The sequence below is a fragment of the Ornithorhynchus anatinus genome, chromosome X5 (assembly GCF_004115215.2).
Source record: "Ornithorhynchus anatinus isolate Pmale09 chromosome X5, mOrnAna1.pri.v4, whole genome shotgun sequence".
NCBI lineage: Eukaryota > Metazoa > Chordata > Mammalia > Monotremata > Ornithorhynchidae > Ornithorhynchus > Ornithorhynchus anatinus.
In genome coordinates, this window is record NC_041753.1 from 50,618,097 (window position 1) to 50,629,954 (window position 11,858).

The following is an 11,858-nucleotide window of genomic DNA, read 5'->3' on the forward strand; positions in this document are numbered from 1 at the left end:
CATGTAGGGGAAAGCAATAACTTCTACATATTCCCTTTTCCTTCTGCTTCAAATTTATCCATTATTTTAGTATCTGTCTTCCCGCTGGATTGTTACCTCCTTGAGGGATGAAATTGCAGCTACTATTTCTATTCCTCTCTCCCAGTGCTTAGTACAGTGTTCAGCACACAGTAGGTATTCAATAAATGTGACTGATGGATTGGAAAATTTTCAAACGTTTCTAGAACAGAGAAACTGCTCAATCCTCAGGACCCCTCCAGCGGGACAGCTATTTTACATAGCATGTCAAGCAAAGCCTCATTTAAGACATTAGATATCCTGGAAGGTTTTCCCTGCACTTCCTGCCTCCCCAAATATCCTGGGGGGGGGGGGCAAATGGGGGATGAGATCTTTGAAGGCAGGTGAAGCAAGCAGTTTCTCTCTCTCTCTCACTTCTCTTATTGCCTGGGGTGTGTCTGCTGGAAGTCAGACTTCTTTGGTCTCCTAGGGAAAGACCTCTGCCTGGAAAGAGTGATTTCTTTTCAGTCTCTTTTTAAATTTATAGTTTTTGTGGGAAAAGTGTATACAAAGTGATATGCTGGGAATTTCTGTTGTTTTTGGTCTTTTCTGAATTCGATCCCGAGAGGGGATTAATGTTGATTCCTTTTCAAGATGTATACTTGATCCTTCAATGTCTCTCACAAGTAATACTCAATACCATTCAGGGATCTGGTAACACTTCAATTCCTTTGGCTCCATTTTGGAAGAATAAGATTTTTCATTCCCATCTGAGACATAATTACACGACTATCACCTAACAGCTCCTCTGTCTCCACTCTCCCTTTACATTCAGCAATGCTGTATCCCACCTCCAAAGCCTCAAAGGGGAGAACTACGACCTCGTTACCACCCCCCTCACTATGGAAGACTGAAGGGGGAAAAGTTGTTGATTTTTTCAGCCGACCAGTCAATGGGATCTATTGAGCGCTCGCTATGAGCAGAGAACTGTACCGTGTGCTTGGGAGGGTGTCATAAAATAGAGTTGCTAGACACCTTCCCTGCCTTCTAGGAGCTTACAATCTGGTGGGGATGAGGAGAGGGCTTCACAGAATACTTTATCACTAGCCTCACAAAAGTTTGGGGGTAGTCCTGGTGAACAAAAGGGCGGTGTCGGGGGAGGAAAGAGAGCTGCTAGTAGGTGGGGCCTCTGAAAGCTAGGAAAAACAGACCCCACAAAACACTGCGCTGTTCCCGAGGACCCCTGACCAAACTCTCAGACGCTGCAGTCTAATGCTTTGTCGGATCAGCGATTTTCCCAGGTGTTGGGAATCTTTGTGTTGCCGAGGAAGTGTCCTGAGGCAGATTTGTTCATTGGCAGGGGAAGCAAGCAAGGGCATCAGAGTTTGCAGTGACATCATAAAAGTTTCCAACGCACCAAGATTGACACAGAAGGTGATAAATTAAAGGGCACTCGTTGGGCCACGGTGCCGCTGAGGGAGAGTTAAAACGCACAGCAACCGGGAGGCTCCTAGGAACCCATGACTCAACTTCTGCCCCTGTCAGGCCTTTTATGGTTAGAGTCATGAAGACAATCTTGGCCACTTGGCCACTCTTTCCCTCCCTCCTTCCCCAGCAATTCCTTCTCACTCTTTCCTTCCCCCCACCTTAGAGAAAGGATTGACCCTCTTTCTCCTCCTCCCTCCCCCCAACCACCAGCCCACCTGCCCCCCTCACAAACCTCTTTTTCCTCATAAACACTTTTGAGAACCAGTTTTTAAAGGAAATCAAATCATTTTTTATTGGCTCTCTCTGGAAGAATTATAGAGGTGTCATGCCAGGCACTCTGAAAGACTTGTATATTATAGAACTAAACTGCTCAACCCGCAGCCTCATGCTGCTGAGCCACACACAACCACTTCTTAATCTACCACCCTGGGGCTATGAATGACAACCCGTAAAAGTTCTTAGAAAGTTAAAAGTTAAAGAAAGTACCCTACCAAATTCTATTTATTAATGACTGCCATTCTGAAGACGACAGGACCAGTAAAGAGCTGATCAGGGTTCACTTTGTCAAGTTTCTCTACCCATTCATTTCCCTGTCTTCCCCGGCAAGGCCCGTGGCTGAGGCGGATGCATATTTTGGCCTTAACTCCTTGGTGCCATTCATGAGCTGCACAATCCTCTCTAGGCCCTCTCTGCCTCACTCTGCTCCCAGCCACAGTGGAAGTCTGTTTGAGCTCAGGAAACATTGAGAATGTTGGAATTGAATAGCAATCACTATTCCAAGGGCAATGTCTCCTCCCTCCGGACCAAGAGAGGTATCGGTTTGGGTTTGTGGATAAAATCAATTCATCATTCTCCTCTTGGTGAAGTATCCCCTGAGAAACTTTACGGAAGATCTGAGCCATCCAGGCAAGTAATACGGGCTCTACTCTGAGTCACGCTCTTTATTGAAACCAGTCCTCCCCTCGCAACATCTGCAACTGCTTTGAGCCTGGAAGTAGCAAGGTTTGGGATCTTCTAGTTCGGTCATGAAAACAAGCACACGCTAGTGATGAAGGGAGCAATGAGGGAATGGTCAATGTGGGTGGGGCTCACGCACATTCTGTGGTCTCGACTGGAAAATGCCAGAAAGGAGAGTCTAGAAGGTGTGGACAGGGTGAACACAAATTGTGGTTCACCAATTCCCACAACACCAGGAAACCCCAGTCCCTCCCCGCCCTCCTCCCCAGCCCATGGAAGCCAAGACTGATGCCTGAGTGTGGGGCGGGTGGGGTTTCAGAACAAGTCAACGGAAAAACGTTTTCACCCTGTGAGAAGTGAGCTAATGGAACGTGTTACCTCTGGAAGTTGTGCAGGTCCAGAGTACAGTAAGTTTGGGAAGGTTTAGGAATCTTCGTGGAAAAGAGAAACAGCATGGCCTAGTGGAAAGAGCACGGGCCTCGGAGTCAGAGGACCTGGGTTCTCATTGAGGCTCTGCTAAATCCTTGCTGTGTGACCTTGGGCAAGTCACAACTTCCCAGTGCCTCAGTTCTCCTGTTCTCCCTCCCATTCAATTGTACTTGAGCGCTTACTGTATGACAACAGGCATTCCTGCCCACAAAGAGGTCAGAGTACATCTCCTTAAATTATTTGATAAATTACTTATTCATATTAATGCCTGTCTCCTCCTCTAGACTGTAAGCTCATTATGGGCAGAGAATGTGACTGCTAATTCTGTTGTATTGTACTCTCCAAGTGCTTAGTAGAATGCTCTGCACACAGTAAGTGCTTGATTGACACTTGATTGGGCACAATCCTGTCCATCTCAGTCTAATTCACTTGTATGTACCCCAGCACTTAGAACAGTGTTTGACATATAGTAACTACTTAAATACCATAAAAAAGGTTCATAATGAGTTATTAAAGGGAGAGTTTGAAATGAAAGAACAAACTTAGGAGGGCTAGAAGACTTCAAAAGGGTTAAATGGATGCCTAAATGTTAGGTCCAGGTTGGGTTGTTGAAGGGAAAATTTGGTATATTAGAAGGTGCATCCATAGCCATGAGAGGAGGTGTCAAGGAAGCCAACCATTAAAGGTGGTCACTGACCAAAAAGATAAACGGTCAGTGAAACAGGTGCCTGGATCATCCAGGTAGGCTGATTTTGGGGTGGGCTTAAGTGCACAAGCAGGTCCCCCTTGTTGGTGCTGAGCTCACCCCAGTTCTTCAGGATGCAGCAGCAAATCAAATGCGTACCAAGCAGTCACATTTCAAATTGAGTAGTGAACAGAGATGACGTTTGAAATACAATACCGCAGGTGAGAAAACTGCAAAACTACTTACCAGAGAGTCCGTCTGTCCCTACGGACAGTCTGATGCATATCCCAAGGCAAACGCCGCTAAAGGTTCTCCAGACGTCTCGCAACAAAGGCTTCATCTTTCTTTCCAAACAGGCTTGACAGCTCCCTAAAGAGGGAAGTAAAAGTAGATGAATGGAGTCAGCGTTAAGATTTTTTTTTTCCATAATGCTTATAAAAAGCCCAAATAGTTTAAAATATCAGTCCCTAGTAATCAATTTTACTTTAACTTACATGGCACCTTTCACCCAAGAAATGTAGAGCTTCTCACACAGTCACAATGAATCCATGGAAATGAGAGGGATGTGTCCTGGGCGCTAAACACTGGACAGTATGGCCAAAAGATCAGTGTTCACCAAATTGATGCAAATCAAGGGTCCATGAAAGATTTCTCATGATCAGCACCACCTTCTACCCTCAGTTTATTACATGCTTCTAATGACAATAATAATAATGATAATAATTGAGGTATTTAAGTGCTTACAATGTGTAAAACCCTATACTAAACACTAGAATAGATATAAAATAATCAGGCCCCACGTGAGAATCACAGTCTATGAAGGAGGGAGAACAGGTATTGAATCCCTCTTTGGCAGATGAGAAAACTGGGGCACAGAGAAGTGACTTGCCCAAGGTCGCACAGCAGACAAGTGGCAGAATTGGTATTAGAACCCATGGCCTCGACTCCCAGGTCCATGCTCTTTCCCCTGGGTGGTTGAGTTGGTGATGCTGAGATGATGAATCGGTTCCTTGAGGGCAGGGTGTGGCTTAGGAGATGCAGCATGGTTTAGTGGAAAGAGCACGGGTATGGAGTCAGAGGTCATGTGTTCTAATCCCAGTTCTGCCACTTGTGAGCTGTGCGACTTTGGTCAAGTCATTTAATTTCTCTGTGCCTCAGTTACTTCACCTGTAAAATGGGAATTAATACTGCAAGCCCCACGTGGGACAACCTGATAACCTTGTATCTCCCCCAGGGCTTAGAACCAGCGCTTAGTACAGTGCCTAGCACGTAGTGAAGCGCTTAAATACCATAATTATTATTTGCCTTTTACTTTGTCCTCTTCCGAATGCTTAATACAATTTACCACCCCCAGAAGGTTCTCAACAAATGCTATCAAAAAAGCAATGAAAAAGGAAAAAAAGTGAGCAAGTGACAACACCTCCAGGAAGTAACCATTTAAATTGAAAATTCCCAAAGATATTCCCCAGCCTATGCAACTTCATCATCATCAGTACCATTTTTAAGTATCTACCATGTGCCAAGCACTGTGCTAAGCAGTTGGGAAAATACAAAAGTTAGAAGACAGGATCCCTGCTCTCAAGGAGATTACAATCTAGCTGGAGAGACAGACAATACATTGCAGCAAGGGAGAATAATAGAGTACATCAGAAAGGAACATGAGCGCTATAGGGAATGTGGTAACTTCAGTGCCTAGGTGAGGCAGCAAGTCAGAGTTGGTAGATACAAGGTGGAAAGATGAGAAATTACTCCAGGAAGGCCTCCTGGAATTGACAAGATCTCAGAATCAGACACATTTATTGATCACTTACTGTATGCAGAGCACTGTACTAAACTCTTGGAAGTGTACAGTATAACAGACACATTCCCTGCCCACAACAGCAAGGACTTTGAACTTAATCATACGCAAATTCATCCTCAGTCTCTCAAGAATGTGACCCTCAGGAAAATCCTAGTGGAGGTGGAGGCCCTTGGGGTATGAATTCATTGAGCAATGTTATTTCTTTCAATAATCATCCCACTTCTTAACTAAACTCTTTCCTCTAGACCGTAAGCTCCTTGTGGACAGGGAACGTCTACCAACTCTGTGATATCGTACTCACCCAAGCGCTAGTACAATGGCCTGTGAACAGTAAGAGTACTAAATAACTACCACTGACTTCTAGAAAATGACATATTAGCTATTGTTTATTCAATCCTCAACACACAGCATTTCCTTAAGGTATAAAAATACAGGTCACACTGATTATCAGTTTTGGATGAGGAAGTTACTAGTAGTAGTAGTGATGAATACGATATTTGTTAAGCACTTACTATGTGTCAGGCACTGTTCTGAGCACTGGAGTAATATTTATCAAACACTATGTACAGAGTCCTGTAACTCTGCACTGGGAGAGAATCTACAGGAGATAATTACAGTCCTTGTCCCTCAGGGAGCTCATAATTTAAGAGTTTGAAGGGGGAGAACGGGCTGGAGACAGACATATCAGGAATTATGAGAAATAAGAGTGTTATTTGTAAGCACTCACTATGTATCGAGCACCTCTCTAAGTGCTGGGGTAGATACATGACAGTCACAGTCCCTGTCCTAAGTGAGTTTAAGTAGAAGAGGAGAACAGGGATTGAATCCCCATTTTTTACAGTGGAGGAAATTATGGCCCAGAGAAGTTAAGTGATTTGTCCAAGATCACACAGCAGGCAGGTGGGAAGCTGGGATTAGAACCCAGGTTGTCTGACTCTCAGGCCCGGGCTTTTTCCACTAGGCCATGCTGCTCCTCTTAAAAGCACAACACTGAAACACAACACCTATAAATACACAAAAATCAAAGTCAGCAGGTTGTTGTGGCTAAAGGAACAGAATGTCAGGCTCAGTGTGCAAGGCCACCGCCACCTCTACTGTTAAGATGGAAAATATGCGGCACCTACTGGAGTAGGAAGGCTGTGTGGTAAATCGAGCCAGTGTGGTTGGTTTGATCTCAGTCCCACATGCCTTGGGGGAGGCAGGGAAACTGAACCGTACATCTTCTGGAGATTCATCGTAATACCTGGCATAGTCAATCTCTTCTTGAATATAAATAGCCTTTCCCAAACTTGTGCTTGGAATCTCTATTTTGTCGCTTAGAAATAAATGAACAGCAGGTGTTACACAAAACAAATATTAAATGATTTAAACTGCATTTGGGAAGACTCCATAATGTAATTAATTCAAGTTGCTGCTTATTTGAAGCCAGGAGGAAGGGAGGCTTTCTGTTTAAGTATTAGATTAGGCCTATTGGACAGTTATATGTTGGCTCAATAACCAGCAAAGAGGCTAAGATGTTTATCAACCAGTCATCATAGTATTTATTAAGTGCTTCCTAATGTGCCAGAACACTGTGCTAATAGCTAGGGGAGATGGTTCTGCCCATAGTAAGGGCTCAATAAATACCACTGATTGATACACAATCACGATACACAAAGTCCCAGGACACACAATTTAAGGGGGGAGGGAGAGCAAGCAGGTATCTTATCCCTTTTTCACCGATTTGGTAAATGAGGCACAGAGCAGTTAAGTGACTTGCTCAAGGTCACACCAGCAGGCCAGTGGCATATCGGGGACTAAAAATAATAATGATGGTATTAAGCACTAACAATGTCCCAAACACTGTGCTAAAATCAGATCCAGCACTGTCCCTGTCCCAAGCAGAGCTCACAGTCAAAGGAAAGGGGAAGAGATGTTTTATCCTCATGTTACAGTTGAGGAAATTAGGCTCAGAGAGGTTAAGTGACATCCCCAAGGGCACACAGCAGCCACCAAGTGGCAGAGCTGGGACTAGAACCAGGGTCTCAACTCCATCCCAGTGGTTCCTTCCACTAGAACAAGTTGCCTCCATCTTAACTGGAACTTGGGTCTCCAGACTCCCAGCCCTGATCCTCACTCATTCAATTGTATTTGAGCGCTTACTGTGTGCAAAGCATTGTACTCAGCACAGAGTACAACAGACATCCCCTGCCCATAATGAGCTTACAGTCTAGAGGGGGGGCAACATTAATATATATAAATTATAAATATTACAAGAGAATTAAAAGACACATTCCCTGCCCATAATGGGTTTATAATCTAGAGCAATGTCTCCCAATTTTCCACGAAACACCTTAATCCCTGCAGGAGCTGTTTTTCAGCTTGCACAACTTCTCCTTTTTCACCTTAAGGTGTAACTATAAAGCACATTTTCCACCTGGGCTTTAAAACTTTGTTGTGAATCTGGTGCTGCATGCACTCCAGACCCCGGATTAAGGCACTTCTTCACACTCAGCAGAGCAGAGGATACGGCCCCTACCCTCAAGGACCTTACAATATGAACACACAGAGACAGCCAAGGCAGATTGCACATCTATAATCAGTCGTATTTGAGTGCTTACTGTGTGCAGAGCACTCTGAGTGCTTCGGAGAGTACACCACTATAACAAACATTCCCTGCCCACAGTGAGCTTAGAGTCTAGAGGGAGACAGGCATTAATATCAATACCTGTACAAGCAGATTCAACTGGTCATCTTGAGCAATCAGTGTGATGACACTGGCCAACAGGAGGACCAGGGAGTGGCTATATGGTATTGAATGTTCACAGCGCTGAGGGATCGGGGACAGACAAGCAGGAGATTCAATCTCTGCCCTCAAGAGACTTCTGGTCTAACAGTCCCTGTTGGGTGGCTCTGGTGTTGATACTCCATCCTGCTCTTCCATTTGTGCTGCAGCTCTGCTAGGTCAAGTCTCATGTTTCTGGCCATCTACAACACACAGTAGTGGCTGTCCTGCCCACAGGGGGCTCTCGACGTTGGACAGGCCCACAATCACAGCAGTCCTGCCCTCAGTGGGATCACAGCATCAGACAACCCCACAGTTGTGGTAACCCTGCCCTCTGACAGTGGAGGGGGCACCTCACCGCATCCGACTGCCTTTCCCTGAGGGGGGCTCACAGCAAACAGCCCCGGAGACCCTGTCCTCAGGGAGCTCACAATATCAAACAGGTCCAAGGTTGTCATGGTCCCACCCTTAGGGGGCTTGTTGTATAGGACAGACCCTCAGAGGCCTGAGCCAGGCACTGGACCACACACTTAAGCGGGAGCTGTGAACTGACTGTCCATTTACTGTGCAGAACACTGAAATAATAATAATAATAGTGTTATTGGTTGAGCACTTACTATATTCAAAGCACTGTACTAAGCACTGGGGTGGATACATGCAAATCCAATTGGATACAGTCCCCATCCCCTGTGGGGCACTCAGTAACAATCCCCACTTTTACAGATGAGTAACAGGCACAGAAAGGTGAAGTGACTTGTTCAAGGCCACACAGCAGACAGACAAGTAGTAGAGCCAGATTAGAACCAGTGGCCTTCTGGACTCCCAGGGCCGGGCTCTATACACTGCACCATGTAGCAAGCACAGTCTCACAATGAGGGCATTTACTGAGCGCAGTTGTGTGCTAAACTTTCAGGAGGATTCAGCACAAACAAGACACACCATGGCTGCTCTTCAGGAGTTTACAGTGTAATGTAGGACAGTGTTCTGCCCACAGCAAGTGCTAAATAAATACCATTCATTGATTATATTATCCTCTCTCAAGCATTTAGTACTGCACTCAATACCATTGATTTGGATAGACCTGTGTTGATTTTTTTATGACATTTGTTAAGAATTTATTATGTTCCAGGCCCTGTACTTAAGCACTGGGGTATACACAAAGTCATCAGGTTGGACACAGTCCCTGTCCTTTTTGGGGCTCCCAGTCTTAATCCCCATTTTACAGATGAGGGAACTAAAGCTCAGAGCAGTGAAGTGATTTGCCCAAGAAGTCACCCAGCAGACAAAGTTTGGAGCTGGCATTAGAACTCAGGTCCCTCTGACTCCCAGGCCTGGGCTCTATCCAGTAGGCAACACTGCTTCTGATGGATAATTGTATTTATTATCTGTCTGCCAGGCACTGTACTAAGCACTGGGGTGGATACAAGCAAATCAGGTTGACAGTCCCTGTTCCATATAGGGCTCACAGGCTCAATCCGCATTTTAAAGATGAGGTAACTGAGTCCCACAGAAGTGAAGTGACTTGCCCAAGGTCACAGCAGATACGTGGTGTAGGTAGGATTAGAACCCACAACTTAATTCCAGGGCCAGTGTTCTATCCACTCCGCCATGCTGGAGAGGGCAGTGTCAGGCCCCTCCAACTAGTGGGAGCAGGAAAGGACACACATACACACACACACACACACAGAGAACTCCTTATCTTCCCTCCCAAACCCTGTCCTCCCCATCACTGTAGATGGCACCACTATCCTTCCTATCTCAAGCCTGTAACCTTCCATTATCCTGGACTCCTCACTCTCATTCAACCCACATATTCAATCCATCACTAAATCCTGTCAGTTCCACCTTCACAACAATCACTAGAATTCCTCTTCTTTGCTTATCCTCTCCCTCCTTGATTACTCTATCAGCCCTCTTACTGGCTTCCAATCTCTCCTCACTCTACTCCATTACTACACTCTGCTGTCCAAATCATTTTTCTACAGAAACGTTCAGGACACGTTTCCCACTCCTCAAGAAACTCTAATGATTGTCCATCCACCTCCACATCAAACACAAACTCCTCACCTTTGGCTTTAAAGCATTCAATCACTTTGCCCCCTCCTACCTCACCTCACTACTTGTACTACAACCTAGCCCACACATTTCACTCTTCTAATGCTAACGTTTTCACTATACCACAGTCTCATTTATCTTACTGCCAACCCCTCGCCCACAACCCCCCTCTGTCCTGGAATGCCCTCCCTCCTCAAATCAATTCCTCTCTCCCCCCACCCACCTCTCCAAAGCCTTATTGGAGGCACATCTCCTCCAAGAGCCCTTCCCTGAACAAGCCCCCCTTTCCTCTTCTCCCACTCCTTTCTGCATCACCCTGACTTGCTCACTTTATTCATCCTTTTATACAAGTGCTTAGTACAGTGCTTTACACACAATAAGCACTCAAATATGATTGAATTCCCCCTGTAGCCCCATAGCACTGTAATTCATTTATATTAATGTCTGGCTTCCCCTCTAGACTGTAAGCTCAGGGTGGGCAGGGAATGTGTCTGTTGGTTATCTTGCACTCTCCCAAGCATTTAATATAGTTCTCTGCACAAAGTGTTCATTATGACTGAATAAATGAACTAAAGCAGGTAGACACACCCAAAGATGGGCAGACACACACACAGTGAGTATACACTACTTCCTGTAAACTCCACGTGCCCCATGAGTCATCAGTCTCAGCCCTCCAGAACATTTGACCCCAGGTCCCATCACCCCCAAACCAGGCCTGTCCTTCCCCAGAACCAAACCTAATATTAAAATTTTCCCCATCTACACATGCCTCCTCCACATGCCACTGTCCTTAACACAATCACCAACCCCTGAACAAAGACCTCTCCCCATTTACCCTCCACACATGTACAATATATACACACACATCACTGTCAGTGTCATAACCCATCAGCACTCCCTCCAACCAATCCCCACTTCAACAACATGTACATACAACCCTGCAACCAACCCTTCCTGCAACCCCCTCTTAACAAGCCCAAATCTGATTCTTCCCACCCCCACCATCATCATAATACAATCCATAGGCATCAGCAATCCCAGACCCACTTTAAAAAAAAGGGGAGGGGTGGGGAAGGAAGGGAATAAAGGTGGGGGGGGGGGGGGGGGGGGGGAACAGAGCAGCCAGAACCCTCTACTCACCAAAGCCCTGGACAGTATATATGCTCTCTCTCCTTTCCAGGAACAAACTATGATGAAGAGGGCTCAGGTGCCTTATATAGGGCAGGGAAAGGCCTAGCAACCTCTGGGGCCATAAAGGGGCAGTACTCCTGACCCCACATAGAGGCACCTGGAGATAATAATTATAATTGGGTAATTGTGGTATCTACTAAGCACTTACTACAAGCCTGCCACTGTTCTAAGCTCCGGGACTGAACAAGATAATAGAGTTGGACACTAGACAATACTGCCTCGTGTCAATGAGGCTAAAGTTATGACAATGAATATACCATATTTATAGTTACTTAAAGATTTGTCAAACTCTCAGTAAGTCATCACTCCTTCCACATTTAGAGCAGGAAGCAACTTACACCTGGAAATCAGTATTGTAGTAGTGGTAGTAATAGTATTTATTAAGCACTTTCTCTGGGCAGAGGATTTTACTAAGTGCTGGGAAAGAGCACATAGTTGGGAATTAGGAACGGACCCTGTCTTGGGAGGGGCTCCCAATCTAAGAAGGTGGA

The 11,858-nt window shown here is 45.4% G+C and overlaps 1 long non-coding RNA gene across 1 annotated transcript in view; it reads right to left on the reverse strand.

Moving 5' to 3' along the window:
* LOC114808244 overlaps positions 1–11,365 on the reverse strand; it is a 30,043-nt gene extending 18,678 nt beyond the window's left edge. Inside the window, exons 1-2 of the long non-coding RNA XR_003756088.2 lie at positions 11,317–11,365; positions 3,803–3,925 (exon numbers count right to left, since the gene is read on the reverse strand). This is a non-coding gene — a long non-coding RNA (uncharacterized LOC114808244). The remainder of the gene's footprint in view (positions 1–3,802; positions 3,926–11,316) is intronic.
* Between the last annotated feature and the right edge of the window lie 493 nt (positions 11,366–11,858).